The sequence below is a fragment of the Charadrius vociferus genome, unplaced genomic scaffold (genome assembly GCF_000708025.1).
Source record: "Charadrius vociferus isolate BGI_N301 unplaced genomic scaffold, ASM70802v2 scaffold267, whole genome shotgun sequence".
Classification (NCBI taxonomy): domain Eukaryota; kingdom Metazoa; phylum Chordata; class Aves; order Charadriiformes; family Charadriidae; genus Charadrius; species Charadrius vociferus.
The window spans coordinates 507,499-520,439 of NW_009649458.1; positions in this window are offsets into that span (position 1 = coordinate 507,499).

Below are 12,941 nucleotides of genomic sequence, written 5' to 3' on the forward strand. Positions count from 1 at the left end.
TGGATGTGCTATAGCATAAAACCTTAACTGTCTTGAGGAATTTACAGAAATTTAAAATTGCCCTCTGTTTTCAGATTCTGTGTGACTCTCCAAATGTGGGGAAGAGAAGGGGGTGGATATATCCCTTCCAGACCTTGGATTTTGAAGGGGAGAAACTGTGCAATAGTAGCTCTTCTACAGCAAATAATTTGCTTCTTCAGATCACAGTCTTCCTCAATTCATGACTGAAGAGCCACAGCACCATTCATGGGACAGCAGGAAGCACAAAGGGAGCAAATGTGAGGTAGAAATGGGAAGGGAAGGGAAGGGAAGGGAAGGGAAGGGAAGGGAAGGGAAGGGAAGGGAAGGGAAGGGAAGGAAACAAAGATATTATGGATATTATTAAAAAATTATTCTCCATGGTGTTACAAATTGTGAGGTATTGAAGGGAAGGGAAGGGAAGGGAAGGGAAGGGAAGGGCAAAATGAGTAGATTCAGACCAGGAAAATGCTGGATGACGATGGAGACTGAAGTTCTTTATATCAGTTTGCTGCATTGCTTCCATCAAAATTTTTATCGTTTTTCCTTTTGCCATTAATACCTTCAGTCACTTGAGTCATTCTGCCCTGGAAGCTCCTCAGTGTGAAAGGAAAATCTGTGCCATGAGGCATTTGCAACCTGCTCCTTTGTGGCTGGTGACTCTGCTTAGCCCTGTTTATGTGAAAGGAACTACGAGGAGCAGGCTGATGAAATAGCCCTGTGTGACGCAGTATGAGAACAACTTGTTCCTCACTTAGCTGAACAGAAGAGACCACAGAATGCACTCTGGTTTTGCCTATATATAAGTACGTTTATATAAACACATAAGTAATTTCAAATTATATACATATATGAATATATACATTTTTATATGTATTGTATACATACACTATTAATTATATGTAATGTTTACATTCATATATTTTAATAATTAGATAATATTTATAAATATAAATAATCATATAAAATACTTACAATGTTAAATTAAATATTAAAAAATAATACGGTTAATTGTTCAGTACCATGGCCCAAATGGTAGCAAAACTCAGCATGAGGCAGAGTTATTTCCAAACACAAGTGTGGAATTTGAAAGATGAAAAGATCCCCAACATATCATGGGCCAGAAATGGGATCACAAGTTCTAGGAAGTGAAACACCATTAATCCTGAAGGCTCCTAGTATGAAATGTCCATCTAAGTGTTTTTCAGATTGCCCTGATAATGTGCATCATTCTTACTATCTTTTATTTCTGGTGTTTGGGAAATTTTGCAGAGGAATACTGACTTGCAAAACAATAATGTATATTATTAAAATCACTAAACCACAAAACTTTTAAAAGCCCCTGCTCTTCAAGGACATAATTTCTGAGAGGTGTAGAAAATAAAAGGGAAGATTGGTCTCCTATTCTGTCCTTCTGCTTCTCACCTGGAGTGACCAGTGAAAGCTGGCCTTGGACATAGATACCCCCAAAAATGGTGATGGCATGGAACAAATTAACATTTTTGTACAGGAAAAGTACCCAGCCAGGGTTGCATTCCTTTCAGTGGTCATATAAGCCCTCAGCAGTTGAATGAAATAAGATTACAACACAGTAGTTAGAGAGTTGTGATTACAACATTTCTTGGCTTTTACAGTTCAGTTCAGCTTCAGCACTAAAAATAACAAACAAGTCAGGCCTCCAAAACAGACACAGGTTGTTTAAAAACTGTGAACTTTAAAAAAAAAAAACACATCTGAAGATACTTTATGCATTTCTGTCATTTTAGCTTTACTGTACAATCACAAAAGACAAATTTTAAACCAGGGACAGAAGAAAAAATCTGCAGAAGATGAGGTCTTATGAAAAATACTAAAACTACAAAACTTTTGTTTAAAGATGAGAGGAGACAGCACCACAATACAAGCTGGAAAGATGTCATGTGTGAATCTATGAAACTCTTGTATGTGTTGACTGCTGCCTGGGAATTGTGCATTGCTATGGAAGGTGGGAAAAGTGAACAGTAGCAACAAAAAAAAAAAGTGAAAAGTAGCAACAAAAAATACGGACTGTGGAACATATCCAGCTGTGAGAGGTGAGGAGAGCATACTCTGTATTCCTCCTTGTCTAATTTCAAGTTTTGAATTAAAATAAAAATTAAATTCTTTTAAAATAATAAATTAACTTCTACTCTTCCTACCTTAATTCACAACCTCCCTTTCATGAAGACTGTTCACTTTGAGCAGAATTATGAAGTGAAACAATCCCCAGAAGGAAGGGGGTTCTGTTATAATTAACCTCCCATAATTAATAGATCAGTAAATGTGTATTGCATTAACCTCCAGCAAGTGGCAAGTACAGGCAGTTTGCAACAATATCCCTTTACAATAGCATTTCCTATTGCAACAAACACCATATGGGTTTATAAAACATAGGACCACATACCTTCATCTTGTGAAGATACTTAGTTTGCCCTCACAACACTTTTTTTCACATGGAACTATCTACAGGTCGGGTGAGGTGTGTGTAGCAAAACAGAGCTGTGCCACAGCACTGCCTTTCTCCTAAACTACGTGGTCCTGCACACCCTGACCGCTACCGCAGTCACAGCACAGCTGTGGACACCTCCACAGTAGCTCCAGCCTGATGCCCACCTGGGTTTGCCAGTGCTGGCTGCAGGAGAGAAGATGCTTTGAGACTCCAGGCAGGGGCTTTGCAGGCTGCCTGCAGGACACCCTTGGAGAATTCTTGCTTTGGAGTATTTGAAGTTGGGTCAAAATGTCAGAGATGAATCAATGTGGGCAGCTCCTTAGGTTGCCACAGGCATCTTGCAGCCAGAACTTCATGACTGTGACTATCATGACAAAAGCCTTGTTCCTGGCAGTATTTCCCCTAACAGTCAGGACTGGGCACAAATAAATATATTCACGAAATGAACAACAGCAATAAACCCAACAGAACTCCACAAAACATCAGTGTGGATCAGGAAGGATTGATGTTGACACTGTCACACCTTGTTTGGTTTTATAAACCAGTAAACTGTGTTTATCAAACCAGTAAATTTAAACTTTTCAAAAATCTTCTGCTATTTCTCTTTTCTCATAAATCTGAAGAAGGTGACTGCTTGCTCATAAATATATTAATATAATATGTATCGTAATATAGTGTTGGCTATAACTAAAAATACTATTTCTTAAAAAAAAACAACAAAACATCAGAAAATATACTGGATGGTTTCTCTTGGACTGATATTCCAAGGCATACTGGGAGCATCTAAAATGACAAACAACAACTCAGCTTATGAGATTTTTATGTGACCTTTTTTCAGAGCAAGACCATAAAAAGAAAATTATTCCATTGTTTTCATTTACCCTTAATAGATTACCTTCTGAGTACAGTTGCTGAAGTAGATTATTATATTTTGCTTTCCTTTCAAAAGCTGGGTTAAAACCTGCTTAGGTTCTGTGAGAAATGGGTTTTACAATATTAGGTCAGTTGCAGCTAAAGTTCATACATAAAATTTGTTCCCTTTGTACAAAAAAAACCCCTAAGAATTCAATTAGAACAGAGCAGATGCCTTGTCTGAAGAATGGGAAGCCGCTGATCTCATAAGACAGGACATATTGTACTTGATTCTAAAACTATTCAACCATTCTAATAATTAGTTTGACTTCAGTAGTCAGAAGGACCCCCAGTCCTAGGGATATCCAGAATTTATTATGCTGCTATATACAAACATAGAGCAAGAAAACTGTCCTTGTCCTAAAGAAAATCTAAATGCACATTTTAATAGGATTAGCATATGAATAGTAATACTCTACATTATTATCTAAAAAAACAATTGTACATACAAAAATGCCTGTTTGTACACATACTTGGTTTATTTTCTATGCTTAATGTTCTTATTCAAGGCCTATGGAAAACAAAGGAATGGAAAGTATTACATGAATTTTTTAGACTGTTTCAGGCTATGAGTAGGATACAGCTCTCCTGATTTCCGGTGACTACAAGGTTGCCATCTATATTTGAGTTGAATGTTTTGGTTCCTATTTAAAAAAACAAGCAAACAAACAACAAAAGAGTTCCCAGGCAGTGCGCATAAGGTGCTGCTCATCTGGTCAAATATCAGTGTCCACTTTGGGATGAAATTAATTGCTCTCTAGGCTCCACAGCCTGTGCTGATCGGGTCTCCATGAACTGTACAGGAACTGAGACATCCCTCCTACAGAAACATAAGCTCAGGGGGCTGAAACCCACCCAAGGTATTTGAGGAATCCAAGGCCTGAACTGGTTGGTTCCCCTGCTACTTTTATATATACGCAAAGGTAAAACAAATTTTCAATTACAAAAATTGTATATTTGCACGGTCAAGGATTTTCTGAGAAGATGAAGGGAAGGGTCCTGCCCCCTCCCACCAGCCTGCCTCTCCAGCAGCAGCCACAGCAGCTTGCAAACCTCCAGCCTACAGAAGTGCCAAACCTTTCCGCAGCTCTTCTTGCTGAAGAAACAAGCTGTGATGCTCTGAAGCAACTGGGGAATATATCACTACTTCCTATTTCATGTCCTTATCCAGCTCGATGCAGAGATATGTGAGAAGCAGAATGGTACCAACCCCACCCCCTCTCTCATTTAGGATTGTTCACTTATGCGTGTGCACACACACTCTTACGCAGGCACGCAGGCATGCGAACTCATCCATCTCCACTTTTACATAAGATCCTGTTTGCCGAAGACAGACAGACAAAAAGTTCCAAGCCTTTATTTATTCAGAATACAGTTTTGCAACAGTTACATGTGCCATTCGTCATGGGTGATGGGGTTGCAACATCAGGCATGAACCAGCCAATCTATAGAGAGCTCGCTTGAAGCAATTCATGTACTGCAAGACCATCCGCAGAAGATGAAGAGAGTGCCAGGATTTTGTTGCTATTTTTGTGGGAGGAGAGAGCAAAATACAATTTTGCTCAGCCATCAAACCTGTCTCAAGGCCGAATCTTACAGATGCCGTCTTTGAAGCTCTGCTGATAACTGTTAGCTGTGGCAGGGTAATACAGAGATGGGCATACACCAAACGCCTGAGCTGCGCCAATACTAAATGTTTGGGGTTTTTTATATGTCACTTTAAATCTACCATTAGCCTTTTTTTCATTGTTTATAAACATGCGTTTCTACAAAAACATTGAAAGAAAAAAAGAAAAAAGATTCATCCCAAACCCCACACACTTTTGTGATAGATATGGGATGACTCAAGCAGCAAACCCAGCTCTGGTCATCAGCCGGGAGCCATACTTATCATTTCTGGTGTCCACATGTTTATATCCCAGGAAGCAGACACATTTCAAGGTACCATCATGACACTATGTTCATCTTTGCCTTGCAGACTGAAAAATTAGTGTTAGATCCTCGGCAAAACTGTAACACCAAATAAATATTATGTAAGGGCAGTACATAAATAGGTTATAGAAGGGCAGAATAACATCATAAAGGGAAAGTATTTGTGACTCATTTGTAAGTGACTTTTCCTAATGTGCAGTGTACAATTGAAATAAATGGAAAATTTAAGAAATATTCTACATAAGGCAGAGTCCAAAAATGCAGAAGGTTATGCAAGGCTAACTGTAAAAATAAGCAGATGAGTCCTCTAAAATAATATTGCAACATTTTTTGGCTTCCATTTATTGGTTGCCATAGGATTTTTACTCAGTGAGCAACTGCTAAACACAGGGCTGCCTCATACCATAGCTTGGCTTTTAAGAGAAGAAAAACATTAACATTGTTTAATGAACACACTTGTCTGGAGGAGTATTAGCAAATGCTACGAACTCGTTTTCCTGCTGCCTAAAACTGGAGAGATTTGCAAGTGGTGTGTTTATTGTGCTGTGCCCGATTTGAATCTTCCTCTCTGACAACACGCAGATCTCTCTCTCAAATAAAAAGCGACTTGTTTTGGGGGGAAATTGTGGGGGGAGAAAGTCTAAGAGCAAACAGGTTGAAGTCCCATGTACACAACAGAAAGGACCACAAGGCACCTTTAATGAGCTGTTTGAGTTACACCAGCTGCTTCTGGAGCCAGAGAGCACATCCTCTGGTGGACACTAAAGGAAAGAAATGGGAAATGCTTTTCTAAAGCGTTTAATTTCTCTAGGTAGCAGGTTGTAGTTTTTGATTTCACTAGGTGCACATCCTACATGGAGGTGTAACAAGAGGAAAATAAAATAGTGACACACTATAAAAAGTAAATAAATGCACTTGTTCTTCATCTTTTATTCAGTGTGCCAGTATATCTTGAGAAATCAGCATTCATCATTACTATTTTTTATTATGATGATTTGTGCTGTCTCTGCACTTGGGTTTATTTCTGGGTTTTGTCCAGTGACTGCTTGATGTAAAAGGCTTAAAGCAGCCCACATGTGCCCAGGGCTGAGCGCTTACTCACATATCATGTAAGGGTCAGGCCTCCTTTGGCCTGAAACCCTTCTGGGCCACCAACATTTGCACGCTTGGTTCACAGTGGCCATTTCCGAAAAGGGAAGGAGAGCATTTTTCCACGTAAATTACACATGTATTTACATTTTTAAAGGTACCCGAGTGCTGACACCTAGGAAATTCTCAAGCTAATGAGATTATAGTGTTCAGAACCTTAGGTTTTCAGAAGTTAAGGTCTTCTGGACCACCCTACGTGGATGCCCATATAGCCATGCCCACCCACTGCCACCTGAGATGCTCGAGGGCACCCCACCACATCTCCAGCTGTCTCTTCACAAGAGTTCCTTCTTTCATAGCTCCTGTGTCACATTTGCAAGCCTTGTGTAGATGCCTTGGCTACCTGGTGTATCTCAAAAGGAACAAGACATTTCTGTGTATGCAAATGAATTGGGGCTCTGGCAAGCAGGGAGGATTAATCCCATCTAACTTTAGACATCTATGCCTGAGCTAGTCACACTGAGCTCCTTTTATAGTCAGTGGAGAGAAATATAGTTGTCAACATTTAGCTGGATAAATCCCACCCCTAAATTCCACTTGTGTAACTCCCAGCTTCAATAGCATTAGATGGTCTGAATCTTGTCCTTGTCCTCCCTGTATGTGTAAAGCTGGCAGTGAGTTTCTCTGCCCCTCTGCAAGGAGCTTGATTTAAGAGGTGAGAGGCAGAACAAAGCTTGGGCTTGTCTATAGTGACTCCAGAAGTGTGGTCAGCCTCCCCTGCTGTGCTCTGACAGGGTAACCTTTTGTTGTGAAAACAATCTTGGTACAAGCTTTGAAATTGCCCTAAATATCACAGTCTTTGGTCTAGTTCTGCAGCAAAAGCACCATGATTCCACCCCACACAAAGAAGCCTACAGCCTATCTACTAACCTCCTGAAGGAAGGTCTTTCCTAGGTCTCTAGGGATTATATCTGTTATTGATTCAGCTAACTGGAACTCACAGTAAATTGAAGTGTCAAGAAGTTGCAAAGAAATATTGAAAGATGTGGTTTAGACACTTTTTTTTTCCACTTCAATGAACAATTGGCATCCAACAGCTACAATATTAGAAGCATTACTTATGGATGGGAGCAGCAATATTCAGAGTCTCTAAATCCCACCTATCATTAGAAAGAAGATGAGAAGCCTTCTATCCTTTAGAAAAGTCTGGTGCTCCTGATATAGATAGGCTTTGGATATCAAACATGCATTTCTCCCTTACTTTTACATTGTGCTTACCATGGTGGCCTCCGAATGCACTCTGAGTGAACTAGCAGTACAAACCCTCAGGTAGCAAGCATCACTTACAATTCCAGTTGTCCTAGACAAAAGGAAAGTGTATTGGCAGAGTAGAAAAAGTCAGAACATAAAACTGCTTAAACACAATGACCAAGAGATTTCAGTCTTTGTTCTGCAATTTAGGAAACCAGATTACCAAAATCTATGATTGCTTGCGTAAAATACCCTATGCCTGTTATCTTCATGACTTATTTCTAGGCAAAACACTCCAAAACCTAAAAACTTAATTTCTGTAAGTATTATTAACTACAGAAAATGGTGATCTTCTGTTGAAAGAGAGCTGTAGAAGAAGGAGCAGATCGATATACTTGTTAAAACATGGGCGTATGTTACCAATAGATGTCAAGGCATTTTGCAAAATCAATTGTACAATCCCAGCTTACTTGATGGAAAAAACAAGGTACAGGGTTCCCCTTGCTCAACTAGCAAATAGGCAGAGCTCAAAATACCACTTGGCCCTTGACAGGTCAGCATGTTCATTCTGGAGCAGGTCAGCAGCGTTTTTCCTACACAAGGGGCAAAGGGCATTATCTTCCTTACACTTACTGACGCGGACAGACTACTCTGAAAAGAAAAAAAAAAAGAGAGGAAGGGCACAATCACCCTGCATCTCCTGTGCTCTGAGGACATAAATGCAACCTTGACATTGTCCTGGCTTCCTACACACAGCTAAATTTATCCTGGAAAATTTTCATCCTGCAGTAAAATATGAGTTATACTCGTAGCCTGACCAATCAGTAGGGATGAAATCAGATGATTTTGACTACTCCATTTTATCAGCTGCAGTCAATAGCAAAATGTCAGTGGATTTCTCTGAATCATTCATTTCATGCTGCCTGATGTTCCTTTTTTAAATGAAAGAGAGCACATAGCTAACTTTCTGACAAATCTCACTCCTGTCCTGAGGTTACATGAGATCACTGGTTATTCATGTTAGCAGCTCCTCAGACAGAGCAAAGACCCAATAATCTACACAGTAGAGAACAGATTTGCCGACATTTCTTATCATGTTGAAAAGAAAAAAAAAAAAAAACACATACATTTTTTCTTTCTCTGCCATAAAGTCTCTATTGCAATCATGTTATTGCTCTTCCAAGATATGTTCCTTTGACTGAATTATAGAGTTTGTGGAAAGCAACAACTGGTAAAATATGCATGTACTTACTCATCTTGAGCATGTTGATTTGATTGGCCTTGATTTGAGCTACCAAAGAGTGCAGGCATGTTATGTAATTTTTGAAGCAAGGTTTATTCTAATAAAAAAGTTTGTATGTAGTAAAATCTTTTTACCCTAATGCAGATGGAGCCCTGTCAGAAACTTAGTACTGAGAAGAGCTTCAATTTTTATCCCCAGATACACTCCATCTTACAGCTGCTCTAAAGGCTGTTCACATGGATGAGGCACATTTCTTGCTAATGTGAAAACTAACACTCTTAATTAGCAATTATGAACACTTAGAAATTACAAATAATCTGCAGTTATGGTGATTACACATAGGAGGGAGTAGAATACAACAAAATACAAAGTAATAAAATGTCCATTGGTGACCAGTAAGCATGAACTCCCCTCTTCTAGCAGGCTTACATTGAGCTTTTAAAATTAAACCATAACTACATGAAATGGAACTTTTTTTCAACCCATGATATTCTAAATCTGACTAAAATGGATGCCTACCTAAATTTTATCCTTATTTCCAGTGACCAAGTTAGAACAAATTTTAACCCTAAACTCTTACGAGAGAAACAATGAACTAACTTGAATAAAAAAGAAAAAAAAAAAAAAGAAAAAAAAAGTAGTGACTGAAATAAAGACTTGAATTGCATCAGATGAGTGGTCACTAGTTGAGACCAGTGGTCTTTATGGGGCAATGAGATTCCTCCTGTGGAAGTGGATGCAAATATCCAAGCCAGGTACTTGAAGCAAACACTGAAATTGTCTGTTTAAGGGTAAGCATAGAAAATAAGCGTATACTTGATGACATCTTTGTATAGAACAATATGTTGTTGAGTCAGGTCTCAGTAGAAGCAGAAATCAGACACCTGTCCACCTCTGCCACATGCCTTGAAGAACGTGGCTTGACCCATTGAGCACGCTATTCCTAGGTGTCCTTCTCATGCAGTATTTACAGTTACAGCTGGAAGTATCTGTTTTTAGGGGTACATTCAGTCACAACTGAAGAGAGGAAGATATCTGTTTTCTGTTGCTGCCCTCCCCATCTCCAGTACACTCCTGCAGATGGGAGAAGCGAAGGCAGTGTAACTCTGACACCTGCGGCAGCACCAGGTGCTGCCTGCACGCTGTGGGCAGCAGGCAGGGGCAGCAGGCAGGGACAGTAGGGCAACAGGAAGGACAGCAGGCAGGGGCAGCAGGCAGGGACAGTAGGGCAACAGGAAGGACAGCAGGCAGGGGCAGCAGGCAGGGCAACAGGACAGCAGGCAGGGGCAGCAGGCAGGGCAGCAGGACAGCAGGCAGGGGCAGCAGGCAGGGAGGCAGGCAGGGCAGGCGGGTTAGCGGGCGGGGGCAGCAGCCCCCCCCCCTGCTACTCACTGGCTGGCAGCATCTCTCCTGCCTTCCTCACTGACCAGTTAGGCACATGTAGATGAGCACGCAGAAGAGAAGCTCAGCAGTGGCACTGCTGTGTCACGATGCACCTTTTCACTTTGTCACTTCGCTTGGCTTTGTGGAGGCCGAACGTTCAGACCTGGACTCCCCTGTGAGGAGGGGCTGCCCCAGCGCCCACCTCAAGCAAGCTGCGTGCTTAACCCTGCCAGCTGGAGACCAGGATGGGGAAAAGTCATAGAATCATAGAATGGTTTAGGTTGGAAGGGACCTTCAAGATCATCAAGTTCCAACCTCCTGGCCACAGACAGGGACAACTCCCACCAGACCAGGTTGCCCAAGGCCACGTCCAGCCTGGCCTTGAACACCTCCAGGGATGGGGCCTCAACAACCTCTCTGGGAAACCTGTCCCTGTGCCTTACCACCCTTAAAGTAAAAAACTTCTTCCTAATGTTTAATCTAAACCTGCCCTTTTCCAGTTTATATCCATTCCCCCATGTCCTATCACTACATGCCCTAGTAAAAAGTCCTTCCCCAGCTCTCCTGTAGGCCCCCTTTAGGTATTGGAAGGCCGCAATAAGGTCTCCCTGGAGCCTTCTCTTCTCCAGGCTGAATAGCCCCAGCTCCCTCAGCCTCTCCTCATAGGAGAAGTGCTCCAGCCCTTGGATCGTCCTTGTGGCTTTCCTCAGGACGCTCTCCAGCAAGTCCATGTCTTTCTTATGTTGGGGACTCCAGAGCTGGATGCAGGACTCCAGAACTGGATGCAGTTCTCCAGGTGGGGTCTCACGAGAGTGGAGTAGAGGGGCAGAATCACCTCCTTTGACCTGCTGGCCACACTTCTTTTGATGCAGCCCAAGTCAAACCCAAGGGTAGCTCCACAGGTTTTTACAGAGGCCTTATCGGGCATGACATGTTTCAGCCTTTCCAGGACCTACTCCGGTGTCAGAGGGCGAGTGGGAAGCGTGGACAAACACACCATTTCCTTCTTTGTGTGCTGGCTCTGCAGGACACGTTTTGCTCACCTAATCAGATGAAGATAAACACCTTGCAATACGCTGTATAACTGACGTCAGCTTTTTGTGTGCTTGGAATGATGTCAGCACCAGCTTTGCAGCTACACTTTAATCTCTTGAGCAGAAATAAATGCAGGAGCTAACCTATTACTTTTCACAAGCTGCCACACCAAGATTATTTTCTTTTTCCCCTGGAGGCTATGGATGTTGTGTGAAGGAGGCAGGAGAGCCAGAACAATGGGATCGACTCCTGTGCTGAGCCATTTTTCATGAGGAGTCTAAACAAACTAAAGCTGAATAATAACTAGAATAAATGACACGTCTCGGCACACAAGTCAGGCTCATTTAGGCCCTTAAGAAATTAATTCCACTCATTTACACCAGCACAAATAATATCAAATGAATTTCTCAGGATTTACACTCCCATCACTGTAAATACATTTTTCCTTACATTTACATACACTCACTAATATATTTAAAACTTTCCAAGCCAAATATGGCCTACAGTTTCAAACTTGTACAGAGGCCTCCAGGGAGGATCAAAATTTCAAGTAAATAGCCTAAATTGGTTTAATTCAGAAGTCAAAAAAGCAGAAACAGAGGCACGGAAACTGGTACCAAGAATGTAACTATCAAGGACATTGGGAAAAGCAAAAGTCACTGCCAGAACAGGCCTGATTTAATTTTTTTTTTCCCTTTTTTTAAAAATAAGTTTTTCTCAGTTGTTTTTCATGTTCCAGTGGAATTACACCACATTAGAAGTCATTTATACTCTGCTTTACTTACACTTTGATTTCAATTTGTCTCATCGTGTTACCAATTTTCAACATTTGCTTCTACTGAATGAATAGGAAAGTTACAAGCTAGTTAAGTTGTTAGCTATACTGTCACTTATTAAATTAGCAAGTTTTTTTCATAGAAACCTTAGACAAAACCTTAAGAATAAAGAACTGATCATTACTAATTCTTTTGGTATTCATTATGCTATTAGTCACAGAGCTCACTCATACATTTCCAAATTTCAACATAATCATTTCAGGATGAGGAGCATTATTTTTTCCCCTTCCCAATAATTTTTCCTTGGCATCACATTTCATACCCTCCTCTCTGACTGCCAGGAAAGTGTGGTTTGAGGTTTTAGGGGCTTGGGTTGGGCTTTTTTTTTTTTTTTTTTTCTTCCCAGAAACAGAGGTTTACGAAGGTTTATCTCTAAGAGAATGCATTTTCAATTGACTTGTTTATCCCCATAACACATGCACACCTCAGTAAGGCTAAGGGATCAGGTTATATGACATCATGGTGCCAAAGGACTAATTGTCACTTGTTTGTGCAGTCCTGAAGAAAAGCCTGTAGCTTGAAATTACACACAGTGCTGCATTGACAAAATAAATGTCATGGTAAATAACAAAATATTTTTTTTATTTATTTATTTTATTTTAATTGGGAGGGGTAGAGGAGACAAAGGGCCGGAGGGCCTCTTGCTCCCAAAGTCTACCATAAGGTCTCGTTCTGTGAAATGATTTTGTTTGTAGACACGGCTTTTCACCCTTCACTGTTGTGAGAATATCATCCCTTTCCCCAGAACCGGAAGGCAGCTGAGCCCATCCTGCAG